Genomic DNA, 13336 nt, shown 5'->3' on the forward strand with positions numbered 1-13336 from the left:
CTAAAAACGCATTTTGAAACAGCACTTCTGCACTGACTAGCGCCGCGGCGCCATTCCTTGGCGCTGCGGCACCTGCCTTTCGTGTTTTGCAGCGCCGGAAGCACCTAGGCGCCATGGCTTCGGCACTGGAAGCGCCTAGGCGCTGCCACCTGCAGCGTTCTACGCGCAGCTTCCTCAAATATTGCTCCAGAAATGCCTCCTACCTTCATAATTTGGAAAAAAGGTAAACATGAAAGTTGTAGCTCCATGTCTTGGCTTGCATCTCCAATTGGCCTCATGTCATTTAAAGGTTGGAGTAAAAAGTTAGGCTCATTCTCCCAACATGTGTCAGTGCAGGAACAACGATACACACGACACACTTCGGGCCACTTTTGGCTCGTCTTCCCTAATGATTTGAACAAAACTCGAAAAATGTAAGTTATAGCCTTAATTAGATCAATACACCAAACATTATGCTAAAAACCACAACTATTGCCACATTTTTCATACCGTTTCTGCACTTCCATTTCCTATTTAGCTCGAGATCAACTTTTCATTCTACCCATTCATTATCATTCCCAATCACAATTATATAACATAACTCCAACAACTATTCCAATAAACATAACTATAACCATTCTAATCTCATGTCAATAAACAACACCATAAACAAATACCATTTAATATAATCTCAACCATTAAATCATAAAACATGATTATAACAATAATAAACCATAGAGACTAACATGATAAAAGGTTGGTCTATTACAGCTATTGCCATAAATGAAGGAGCACCCCATCGCAATGAAAAACCACGAGAATAATGGACAGCTGAAGACAAGAGGAAAGCCAACTTGGAAAATATAGCGAAGGACATTCTATACAAAACATTGGACAAGATCACCTTCAGTAAGATCAAGATGTTTTGAACAGCCAAAGAAATTTGGGAAAAACTAATTCAGTTATGCGAAGTTAATGAGCATACAAAAGAGAACAAACTCTCAGTTGTCGTACAAAAATTTGATAACATGAAGATGAAGAGTTGAGAGTCAATGAATGAATATGATGAACTACTCAGCAGTATTATCAATTAACTGAATACACTTGGGAAAGTGTATTAAAATAAAGAAATTGCGTTGAAAGTTGTTCGAGGTCTTCCCAAAGAATGGGATGTTAAGACGATGGCTGTGAGAGGATCGAAAGATCTGAACAAGGTAGAACTACACGATTTGTTTTCAGATCTTAAAGCCTATGAATTTGAACTGCAGACGAGAGTAGGAGAACCTTCAACACCACAAGTCACAGCTGCTCTCAATCCATGAAACTGGAACCAACTGGTTCAGCTGAAAAGACAGTAGAATAGCTGGGTAATGACGCCATGCTCCAAAGAAAATATCAAAAGAACACATCTAAGGAAGAACCAAACTCTTGCTACAACTGTGGCAAAACAGGACATTTCATCGCTGACTATCCTAAGCCAAAGAAGGACAGTCGATATTCAACTGAAAAGGGAAAGAATTCAGTTGAGAACATAAGAAGAAATAAGAATGATAAATAAATCATTCAAAAAGAAACATGAAGTTCTATTGGCTGAAGAAAGCAAATCCAAGTGGGCAGAAACTGTAACGTCTGAAAAATCAGTCCACGTAAACCGCATGCATGCAAATTATTTTAATTGCTTAATTATTTTAATTAATTGATTTTAAATGCTAGCCTGATATTCAATATGTGAATAAATTTATGATTGCATGATTAAATGATAATGTGATATGATTGCATAAAATTAAGGATTTTACCCGAATATTCGATAATAGGCAGGGGAAAGAAGACCAGGGACGACCAAGAAAAAAATATGTATTTTATTTAAATAATGGCAAGACCTCCTAATAATATTTAAAAATGATTTAATTTTCCTAAAAATGTTGGAGTTCGAATTATTTTACGAGTCGAGCTCGATTTTTCCAGGAAAGCCTGTTTTGGGCAAATAAGGAGTTTTAAAAGATCAAAAATATTATTTTATGGAACTAATTTTATAAACTTTTATTATTTAATTAATTAAGTGTTATTAGTCCCAATTTAATTAATTTAAATAGGCTCAATTACCCTTAAGCTTGCCAGCCCAAAACCAAAGCCCATTAACATGTTAATTATTTTTAAATAAGTTGCCAAAGCTTTCAAAACACCACAAATCACTAACCTATAGCCATGAAACAGACCACACACACACTTCATATTTTCGAAAATTTGGGAGAAAGAAGAAGCTTGTGTTCTTCGTCGTCCGGTCGTCCAACGTTGCACCCTCGCCGAATATCTTATATTCGAGCGTTATAAACGCAAAGGCACGTTTTCTAAACTCTTTCAAACATCATACAAATCATATTATACATGATTTATTTGTTTAAGCATGAAAAAAATAGGTGTTTAAATATTTTTCCGGTAGAACGTTTATTTTCAAAAATACGATGTCTTTATGCTATTATAAAAAAAACGTTGTTGAATCCAACGGACATGCTGCAAATATATGATAAAATATGTGAATTATGATCAAAACATGATAAAAATTAAGGAAATAACAAGCTTGAACAGCCGAGAGAATTCAGAAAAGGAACCGTGGGTGTATGGCTCGTACAAAATTCAAGGGACTTGGCTAGGGTGCATGGGGTCATGGGGCTTGACCAGGTCTCTAGAAGGGCTCTTTCTGGACATGTTTCAGGGTCAGGAACGGTCCTAGCATGGCTAGGACTCCTTGGTCGCAGGTATGGAGGAGTCCCGTGGAGCAAGGATTCCTCACGTAAGCTTGTAGTGTATCGCAGCAGTAGAGAGGGGTTGTGGTTGGCCAGGGCACGAGCCAGGCTGGTCCATCAAGGTCCTAGGGTGATGTTCAGAGGTCATGCCAGGGTTGGAGCGGCTGGGCTCGCTGCTGGCTCGAGCAAAACGAGAGAGGCTTGAGGGAGCTTGGAAACACACAGCTTGTGTCTTTCGATCCAGGGGGTTTGCTGCCGGGGTTCCAGGGTCTAGCGTGGTCTAGGCGTGGTCCAGGGATGGTTAGAGTCAGGTTGGCTCGGCTGGAAGTGTCCTAGGTTGGCTAGGAGTCTTAGTGAAGAGGAAGCTCACGTGCAGAAATCTAGAGCTCGGTTACAGGGCTGGTGAGCGATCTAGGGTCTGGTTATTTGGGTCAGGGTTGGTCAAGAGGGTGCCTAGGTGAGTTGGCACGGGTTTGGCTCGAGGTGGCTTGGGCGTCGCTCGAGTAATTTCGGAGAGGGCTTGGTGTGTTTGTTTATGTGTCAATTTCGAAAATTTATGGAATAAATATCGAACCATGGGTCCAACGGAGTGGCTCATGATTTGGAAGGGTAGAAATAAATACTAAAAATGTTATGTTTAAAATTTGGGATCAAAATGTTAATTAAAGAATTAATTGAAAAACCTTGTTTTAAACTTTATAAAATTATGAAATATTATATTTAAGCTTAAAAAATTATTTAGAATAATCCCATGTCATTAAAAGTGAGAAAAAGATAAATTCGAGAATTTTTACGTCTAGGGGCGCTATTTCACACTTAGGAAAATACGTAAACACTTGGCAACGTCCCGAAGGATCATAATGCTTGTAAAATGATATTTTATGATTTAAAATGATGATTTTGATGATATTATATATTTTTATGATTTATGATAAAGCTGTGCACTTTTTAATGTTTAAAATTCTATTTTTGGAAAGCTGACTTATTTTATAATTTTTAAAGAAAAGGAAAAATATTTATGAGGGATGTAAATTGATTGTGATAAAAGATATGATATATGATATATGATTTTGTGGGGATGACGTGAGGGCCAAGGCTCTGATGGACCCCATATACAGGCCAAGGCCCAGAGGGACCCCGTGTATGGGAAAAGGCCGCAGAGAGACCCCGACGATCGTATTTCCACGGTGGAGCCTAGTGCACACCCCCATTGACCATGTAGAGCTAAGACTCCAATCGACCAAAGGATAAAAGCTATTCACTTGCAAGGATCAAAATTCACCCAAAATGATATATGATTGAAAGCTTATGATTAAAATGATTTTTACGATATATTGATCGAGCAAAACTTGCACAGTGGAATCCTTAAGAAAAATATGATTTTGTATGCTCGAAAATTAATCGCAAGTGCACGATGTCATGTAATATTATAATATACAAGAGTACGAGTATCGTTCCACTGGAGACTGTATATGACAATTATTATTTCCAGTTATCAAATCTTTAGCAACGAAATTTGAATGGTTGTTTATAACTACTAAAATCAAATAAATATGCAAATAAAAAGTTTCATGAATTAAATAATGAGATATAATATCTAGAATGTTTAATTAAAATTCAATGAAAAATGAATTTGTTGGGAGTTTCAATTCACCCACCCCTCGTTAAATAATTATTCGTTCGATAGTGATTTATGTTTCCGACAAGATTTCCTATTCAATTGAACACGCGTTCTCAAGCTATGTCAAACTAATTTACTAAGTGAAGTAATTAAATGTCTTTAATTATTTATCAAGAGTGAATCGCATATCGATCTATGAAATCCTCTAGTTTTCGAACCTTAAAACTATAACTATCGACATGTATCCAATTTAATATTTCTATGTAAATTGTAGCTCCACGGACTATACTACTCGATCCTATCACAAGCTATTCTCTCAAACTCACTCTCAGTATGAGTTTATTATTAAAGTTAGCTATGCTTTAATAATCAGAATAAAAACAGTCGTATACTCAAGAACAAATCAACAATTGAAATACGAATTAACTAAATTGGTTTCGGGGTAGGATCCCCTTAAATCCCAACAAATATTTAAGTTCAGCTACTCGAATTCATAGTGAAAATAAACAACACAATGTTTAAACTATAAATACTATATGAGAAATACTAGACAAGACGAGATCTGTGAAGAACTGTGCCCGGAAATCTTCGAATCTTCAACTCCAAGCAATTTCTCCAAGCTTTTCTCCCTCTCTAGACTCCTTGGCTGATGAATAATGCAAATTTTTCGTGCCTTCTCCCCTTCCATCTCCTTCACCATTCAGAAATAAGGGAAGAAATCGAACAAGAATCTTTCCAAAATTACAAACCCGCACGGGTGGACATAAATTTCCGCCCAGGCGGATGGTTTTCGCAAAAATTCTTCTTTCTCACACCTTGCAGGCGCCCGGGCGGACATAAGCAGATGGCTTTCACAGATCTTTGCATTTTCTTCAGTTTATTTAAAATCTCCTGCATTTTCACCCATGAGACACATGATCAACAATAAAACATAATATATGCCAAAATGTCGCAAAATGCATGCAATCTAAGTGATATGTGCAACACAGTGGACAATCACATAATATGAAAAACACGTAAAATTCACCTACATCAACCCCCCAATACTAACCTTTGGCTCGCCCTATATCAAAACAAGCGACACGACAAAACGGAATTTGACACAAAGAAGCTTGACAGTGAGTTCATAGTCTCAATTAGCCTCAGCGAAACTCAACATATTCTCTTGCCGATCAATGCAAAAGCACAACTCTTAGCACTTTCCTTGGTCTAGACATTGTTTCAAATAAAACCTGAACGTGTATGTGTGTATCGTTAGTCCTAGCATCATAAATGACAGAGTGATCCATTCTCAACCATTATCAGAGATTTAAATCAGCCTGTTAGTGTGAATCTTACTCTCCTATATTCCTCTGCACTCAGTAATCACCGGCAGTTTTTTTTTTTACCGAATTTGAATACAGTAATAAAAGGACTGTGTTAGAACCTTTCATTTCAGATTCAAATCCATGTGTATTACATTTTTAGCCAAGAATAGGATTTCATTCCTTTATTCGGCTCCCAACACCTTACATCTCCAACTTTATCTAGGAATATGATTTCATTCTTTTATTCGGCTCTCCCACACCTTACATCTCCATTGTTCACTTTTTTAACGCTGTTGATAAATACCTCGATTCAAGAGAATAGAGTCAAGCTCAATTCACACCTTCAAACGTCTTCATTACCCACTTTGGTTTTAAATTTTCACCATCTTATCATGCATGCTTCTAGTTCTATTTTTCGTGCAAAGAGAATTCAATGTTTTAAATAAAACTCCATGTTTTCACCATAGTATGTGCTAAAGAAATGCGAGTACACGACAGACATGGCATGTCTCATCACCTCTTAAACATCCTTGGCTAACAAGTGCTACTTCGAACACTGTCGGCTGACACACACACACCAATGCAAAACGACTAAAACTAAATGCCAACAAATAAAACAAACAAAGCACAAAAAAAATGAAACCCCCCAATACTAAAGTCGAGCAATGTCCCCAATGCAAGAGACGATAGAAAAAGAGACAGATAATGCAAAACAAAATGGTTGCAATATAACCTAAGCTTGCAACAGAAACAGAAATAAATAAAATGATCTAAATGAAATGCAAGAAATAAAAGAAGGGACAGAAGTGACTCCCCTCTCAATGATCAATCTCCTCGTACTCCTCTGGGGGAATGACACCAGCTTTCGGCTCTAGTGCATCGACATAGTGAAATTGAAACGACGGCGAGAAAGCTGGCATAGGTTGTGGCATAAGGGCAGGGTCAATTCCAATGTGGCTCAGGGACAGACGCAGCATGGCATCAGTAGCGGTCTGATATGTCTGACTCACAGCCTGCCACTGTAACTGATGGTCGGCGAATGCAGCAAATTTGTCCATCCGGTCCTGAAGAAAGCAACGTCGAGGTTGCGAGGCCGGTGGTAGGGGCTGCTGTGGTAGTGTATCGAAAGTCAAGCCGTCCCATATAGGGCCAAACTGATGAAAGGCTTTCCGCCGTACAGCAGTCTTCTGTAGCCAACTAGCGTCATCAAGGGCCTTGGTCGGTGGCAACCATTCATCTTCATCCTGAAAAATAATCCCAGCTCCCGCACACAGCTCGACGATAATGTGGGGATAGAATAATGCCACATTCGGATTGTGGATAATCAGCTGGATCTGTGAATGAATAATTTTCCCTACATTGATTGGCATATGGGTTATCAGTGCGTAAAGCAACAACCTCCTCTCCCTCTGTACTTCGCTAGTTTGCCCGACTCGCATCAATAGTGTGGCTAAAAATGCATACCACATCGCAGCCAGAACTAACAATATTTCTCGGCGAAATAAGTGTACAATCAAGGTGTCTTCCACGGAGACCCCGGATAGCAGATTCTGCAAATCATCAAGTATAAGTCAGGATCTGCAGCCCATGCCATATACACCAAATCATCCACAGCTGGTGTCTCGAGCACCCTATTATTATCCACAGAACTAAAATCAACTAACTTCCCTCTCACAATTGCTTTTTTATCGATCCTCTCAGCTGCATTGGCGTAAACTCCCGCACTACTGGCGCCACCGCGGCTTGCGGTTGGCTACAAAATTTTTCCCATCCTCTATTTTCAATTTGATATATAATGAAAATGTTTTGCACAAGCTGGAAACCACGCTCTCGAATCGGAGATCGATGTATTTTTGCATGCTCATAGCATTCCTTAGCAGCATTATTCACAAATAACTGGGAATTACGAGAAGATGACGAAGAAGCATCGTGACTTACCCGAGTTTTCTTAGGCGGCATCGTAATGATTTGTGAAGAACAAGAAGCTCGGAATGAAAGGTGGGTTTTCGGAGGAATGCCTCGTTAGAAATTCTGCAGTGGTGGTCGGAATCTTTCACCGGTGGCCAGCGAAACAAACTGGTGGCCAGAAAATTGACTTTTTGATGCTTGGTGAAGGTGGTGACACAAGATTCTACCAGAAATTGGCACAAAACAAGTGATTTGAGTAAGATTGAGAGAGGAGGGGGCAAAAATCCAAGGGCGGCGGCTAGGTTTCGAATGGGGGAAGAGAATAAGAGCATGCATTTTTAAAAAAATTGGCGAGTCGCCCGGGCGGACATAAGTTTACGCTGGGGCGGATGATTTGCAGCTTTTTGAAATTTTTTTTAAAAGGGGCACGCCCGGGCTGATGCTCTACGGCTTTTTAAATTTTTTTTTGTAAAAGTTGCGTGCCCGGATGGATGTAAGTTTCTGCCCGGGTGGATCTCGTGCGCAACCAAATTTATTTTTTTATAACTTAAACATAATAAATAAATTAAAGCAATAAAATCGAATTAAGTAGGGAAGAGAGGTAGTTCTCAATTTATAGTCGAGAGCTGGACTGTAGGTCAGTTTCAATTCAGATTGTCCTGGAACCGGGTATTCCAAGTTTTGGCTTAGTTCTGCCACCCATGTAGTGCTTCAATCGCTGGAAATTGACCTTAAATGTCCCATCATTTCCATCTTGCAATTCTACAGCTCCCGATGGGTAAAATTTAGAAATCACGAATTGAGCAGACCATCGCGACTTCAATTTTCCGGGAAACAGTCGCAATCGGGAGTTGTAGAGTAGGACATTTTTGCCTTCTTTGAATTCCCTTTCGATGATTCACCTGTCATGCGCCATATTTCTCTTTTCATTGTATAACAGTGCGAAATCATATGCCAGATTCCGGAATTCCTCCAACTGATCCAATTGAAGCAGGTGTCGTTCACCTGCATCAGTAAAGTTAGAGTTTAGTGCTTTTGTTGCCCAATATGCCCGATACTCTAACTCCACGGGTAGATGACATGCTTTACCAAACAATAACCTATATGGTGTAGTGCCTATAGGTGTTTTGAAAGCAGTCCTATATGCTCAAAGAGCATCATCTAACCTCACTGACCAGTCTTTCCGACTGACGCCTCCAACTTTTTCCAAGATCGGCTTGATCTCTCGGTTCGACACTTCCACTTGACCACTCGTCTAGGGTGATAGGGTGTAGAAATCTTATGTGTGACACCGTATTTGCTCAAAAGTTTTTCAAAGAGTTTGTTACAAAAATGGATGCCACCATCACTAATGATTGCTCGTGGTGTCCCAAACCTGTTAAAAATATTTTTCTTTAAAATTTCAGGACCACTTGAGCATCATTAGTGGCATATGCTTCTGCCTCTACCCACTTGGACACATAGTCATCCACCACCAAAATATATTTTTTCGTGAACGAACTGGGAAATGGTCCCATGAAGTCTATCCCCCACACATCAAAAACCTCACACTCAAGAATATTATTTAATCGCATTTCATGACGGTTAAAGATGTTACCTGTCTGCTGGCATTTACATATGTAAGCACAAAAGAACGAGCATCTTTAAATAGAGTTGGCCAATAGAAGCCACATTAAAGTATCTTAGATGTCGTCCTTGTTGGTCCAAAATGACCACCTACCTCAAAGTCATGGCAATGGTTGAGAATTTGACCAAAATACTCCTCTGCAACACACCTTCTTATCATGGAATCTGCACAAATCTTAAACAAAAATGGTTCCTACCAAAAATAATGTTTCACGTCAAAGATGAATTTCTTTCGTTGGAGAAACGATAGATTTGGTAGTGGTGTGCTTGTGACAAGAAAGTTAGCAAAATTTGCAAACCTCTTTCGTTGGTGAAACGATAGATTTGGTAGTGGTGTGCTTGTGACAAGAAAGTTAGCAAAATTTGCATACCAAGGACAATGTTTCACCTCAAATAGCTGCTCATCAGGAAACCAATCGTTAATAGCATGATCTACACAGTCAGTACTAATCATCTCCAATCTAGACAAGTGATCAGCTACTACATTCTCAACACCCTTCTTATCTTTTATTTCTAAATCAAATTCTTGTAACATTAAAATCCACCGAAATAGGCGTGGCTTTTCATCTTTCTTTGCAAGTAGATATTTAAGGCCGGAGTGATCCGTAAACACAATCACTTTTGACAGAACAAGGTATTAATGGAATTTGTCAAGTGCAAATACTACTGCGAGTAACTCTTTTTCAATAGTTGCATAATTTAATTGTGCTTTATCTAGAGTCTTACTTGCCTAGTATATATTGTGAAATACCTTGTTCTTCCTTTGGCTAAGGACAGCACCGACCGCAGTATCACTGGCATCACACATGACCTCGAAGGGTAGATCTCAATCTTGTGCCACCAAGAAAGGAGCCGTCACCAAGCACTCCTTTAAATCTTCGTATGCCTGCAGACAGTAACAATTAAAATCAAACGGCACATCTTTCATAAGTAAAAAAGATAGAGGTTTGGCAATTTCTTATAAAACTTTAATAAAACGTCGATAAAAACCGGCGTGGCCTAGAAAACTTATAACTCCCTTTATGGATGTCGGAGGTGGTAAGTTATTGATAACTTCGACTTTTGCCTTATCCACCTCTATTCCATGCTCTGATATATTGTGCCCCAATACTATGCTTTATTGTACCATAAAATGACACTTTTCCCAATTCAGCACTAAATTTGTCTCCTCGCATCTCATCAACACCACCTACAAATTCTGCAAACAGTCATCAAAAGAAGAGCCAAACATCGAGAAGTCATCCATAAATATCTCAAGGAAAGTTTCTATCATGATGTAATGCCCGAGATTTTATACCGTATTAAATTACGATTATTGATTTTTAATCGAGATAATTATGAAAGGGCTAACCGGGACACGAAATGAGATCGCGGGTGAAAATTGATGTACGAGGACAGTAGCATCGGCGCACATGCGCCAAACAGGCAGAAGACCTCGCGCATATACGCGGAAGATGTCGCGAATATGCGCGAAGCCTATGTGAGGAACTCCCGAGAGTCTCGCGCATATACGCGGAGATGAGTCGCGCATATGCGCGAGGCGATGTGTAGGATACGCGCGGAGACCGAGTGTCTCGCTCATATGCGCCGATTGGGGTCGCGCATATGCGCGAGACGTGTGCTACAAACATTGAGACACTCGTCCTTGTGCATGTTACGTGTATATATATATATATATACAGTAATCCTTAAAGCTTCAGAAGAAAGAAAGGAAACGAAAGCTTCGAGGGAAAATAGCTTTTGAATTTTTTAATTCGATTTGTGATCAATCCGTCCGTTAGATTTTAAATCCGACTTCGGTACTGTGTTCCTATCAACGCAGGCTACTACAGGACGTAATTTTTACTATGTTTTGACATGTTTTGAAATTATGATGTTGTTAGAATTGAATACACGTCATATATGTTGTTCTTGACATGTTAGACAGTGTAGAATCGAAGTCAGATTAAGAAACGGATTGAATATGGAAGTGTTATGATTTTCAGGATGAGATTGACTAGAATTGATGTCAGATTTGTACGGTGGTTGAGTATAAATTGTTGAAATTAGTAAATACTGGTGTGGTATCACCGGTATCGCAGAATTATATTGTTGTATCGTCAGAATTTAATAAGACAGAGATGTCTTGATTTGAATAGAATATTGATACAGTATATTGATATTGTCATTGCCAGCTTGAACATTGACATACTTTGAGTCGAGACTTCGATTGTATCAGAGCGACAGCAAGAAAAGTATAAATAAATGTTGATTCGGGATTGCACGACTCGAGTTAGGTTTGACTTGAGTTTCCCAAAATCACATACTTTATTTTATTGCATTGATATTTGCAGATTATCAGATTGATATGTTTAGTCTATTGAATTATAGCAGAGCCAGAGTTTGAGTCTAGGGCAGATCAGCCTAGCTAGGGCAGAACCGCCGAGTCTTTGTGAGAACCGCGTAGACTCTAGACTTACGGTGTATCGATGAGCTTAGATGTAGATCGACGTCTATTGTAGACATTCGATACAGCATACCAAAGTCTAAATTAGAACGGGATCCCTAGGTTAGAAATAAGTTGAGATAAGATAATAAGTCATTGACTTAAATACAGATTCGTATTGGTTCATGTAGTCATATTGGATACATGTTTTAATGATTGTTTATGCTTTTATATATGTTTTATATGATTGCATTGATACATAGTTTATACTGGGATATTTATATCTCACCGGAGTTATCCGACTGTTGTCTGGTCTGTATGTGTGCATGGCAACAGGTGGGACAAGTTTAGGGTCACAGAGGTGAAGAAAGATCGAGTTAGAGTGGAGACTACGGAATTGGACTAGAGTTAGGGTTTAAACACTTGTTATATAGTTGTTAAACCTTAGTTGAGACTGATTGTATATAGTACAAGATTTGTACTTTTAATACTGACGTGTATGTTAAGATGTATGCCATTACGTTCCGAATTGAAAAAAAAAAAATTAGACCTTGTTTATTATAATTAAATAAATTAGTCCCAATGACGATTAATAAGATGATTAGCATCCGGGTCCCCACAACAGGTGGTATCAGAGCGATAGATCCTTTAGATTGAGATAGAAGAGGCTAGTGAGCGGGGTAGATTGAGGATTTCTTTCCTGCTTTTGAATGCTAGCATGTCTTACTACTTTAATACATGTTACTTGCTTATCTGATTTAATATAATAATATGTTTTATTGAGAATGGATCAGCACTGATTCTAGATCAGCAGTAAGATGATCAGAGGAGGACTAAAGTTGGTTGTTGTATTTGAGTTACTAATTCTGTTGATAACCAGATATGCCTCTCAGACGAATCCCAGAACAGGGTAGTACATCAAATCCTCCTACGGAAACGTTATTGAAACGATTTCAGTCATTTCATCCGCCGACTTTGAAAGGAACAGAGAACGCTGTGGAATGCGAGAGTTGGCTTGATGATATAGAGATGCTGTTCGAATCATTGGAGTATACAGATGAAAGGAGAGTGAAATTGATTGGACACCAGTTACACGATGTTGTTAAGGACTGGTGGATTACTAGAAAGAGAGCCATGGAGCATAGAGGTACGACTATTACCTGGAATATATTTAGAACTGAATTTTACCAACGATTCTTTCCAGTGTCGTATCGAAAGGACAAGGGGGCGGAGTTTGCCAATCTCAAGCAGGGACAGATGAACATAGAAGAGTACGTGTCAAAGTTCTCCTCCTTGTTGAAATTTGCTCCACATGTGGCTGATAGCAAGGAAGCTACTGCTGACCAGTTCATCAATGGCTTGAACCCCGATATTTTTACATTGGTGAACACAGGGCGACCGAATAAATTTACTGACGCCCTGAATAGAGCTAAAAGAGCAGAAGCCGGTCTGATGAGACAGAAAGGGGCTTCATTTGTGCCTCCAGCACCGAGACCACAGCAACCACCTCCAAGATTCGAGGGTGACAGCAGCAGTGGAGGGAAGAAAGAATTTTTGAAAGCAAGGGGAAAGCAATTTAAGAAATCTGGCAGCAGTTCTTCTAGCTCCAGTGGTTCTCGACAGAGCCAGAGTTACACTGGAGTTTATTGCAAGACTTGCGGAGAAAGACATGCAACTGAGCAATGCCAGGGAGTGACTGGTAGTTGCAACATCTGTAAACAGCCGG

Source organism: Primulina tabacum, chromosome 7, assembly GCF_025594145.1.
Source record: "Primulina tabacum isolate GXHZ01 chromosome 7, ASM2559414v2, whole genome shotgun sequence".
In the NCBI taxonomy this organism is placed as follows: domain Eukaryota; kingdom Viridiplantae; phylum Streptophyta; class Magnoliopsida; order Lamiales; family Gesneriaceae; genus Primulina; species Primulina tabacum.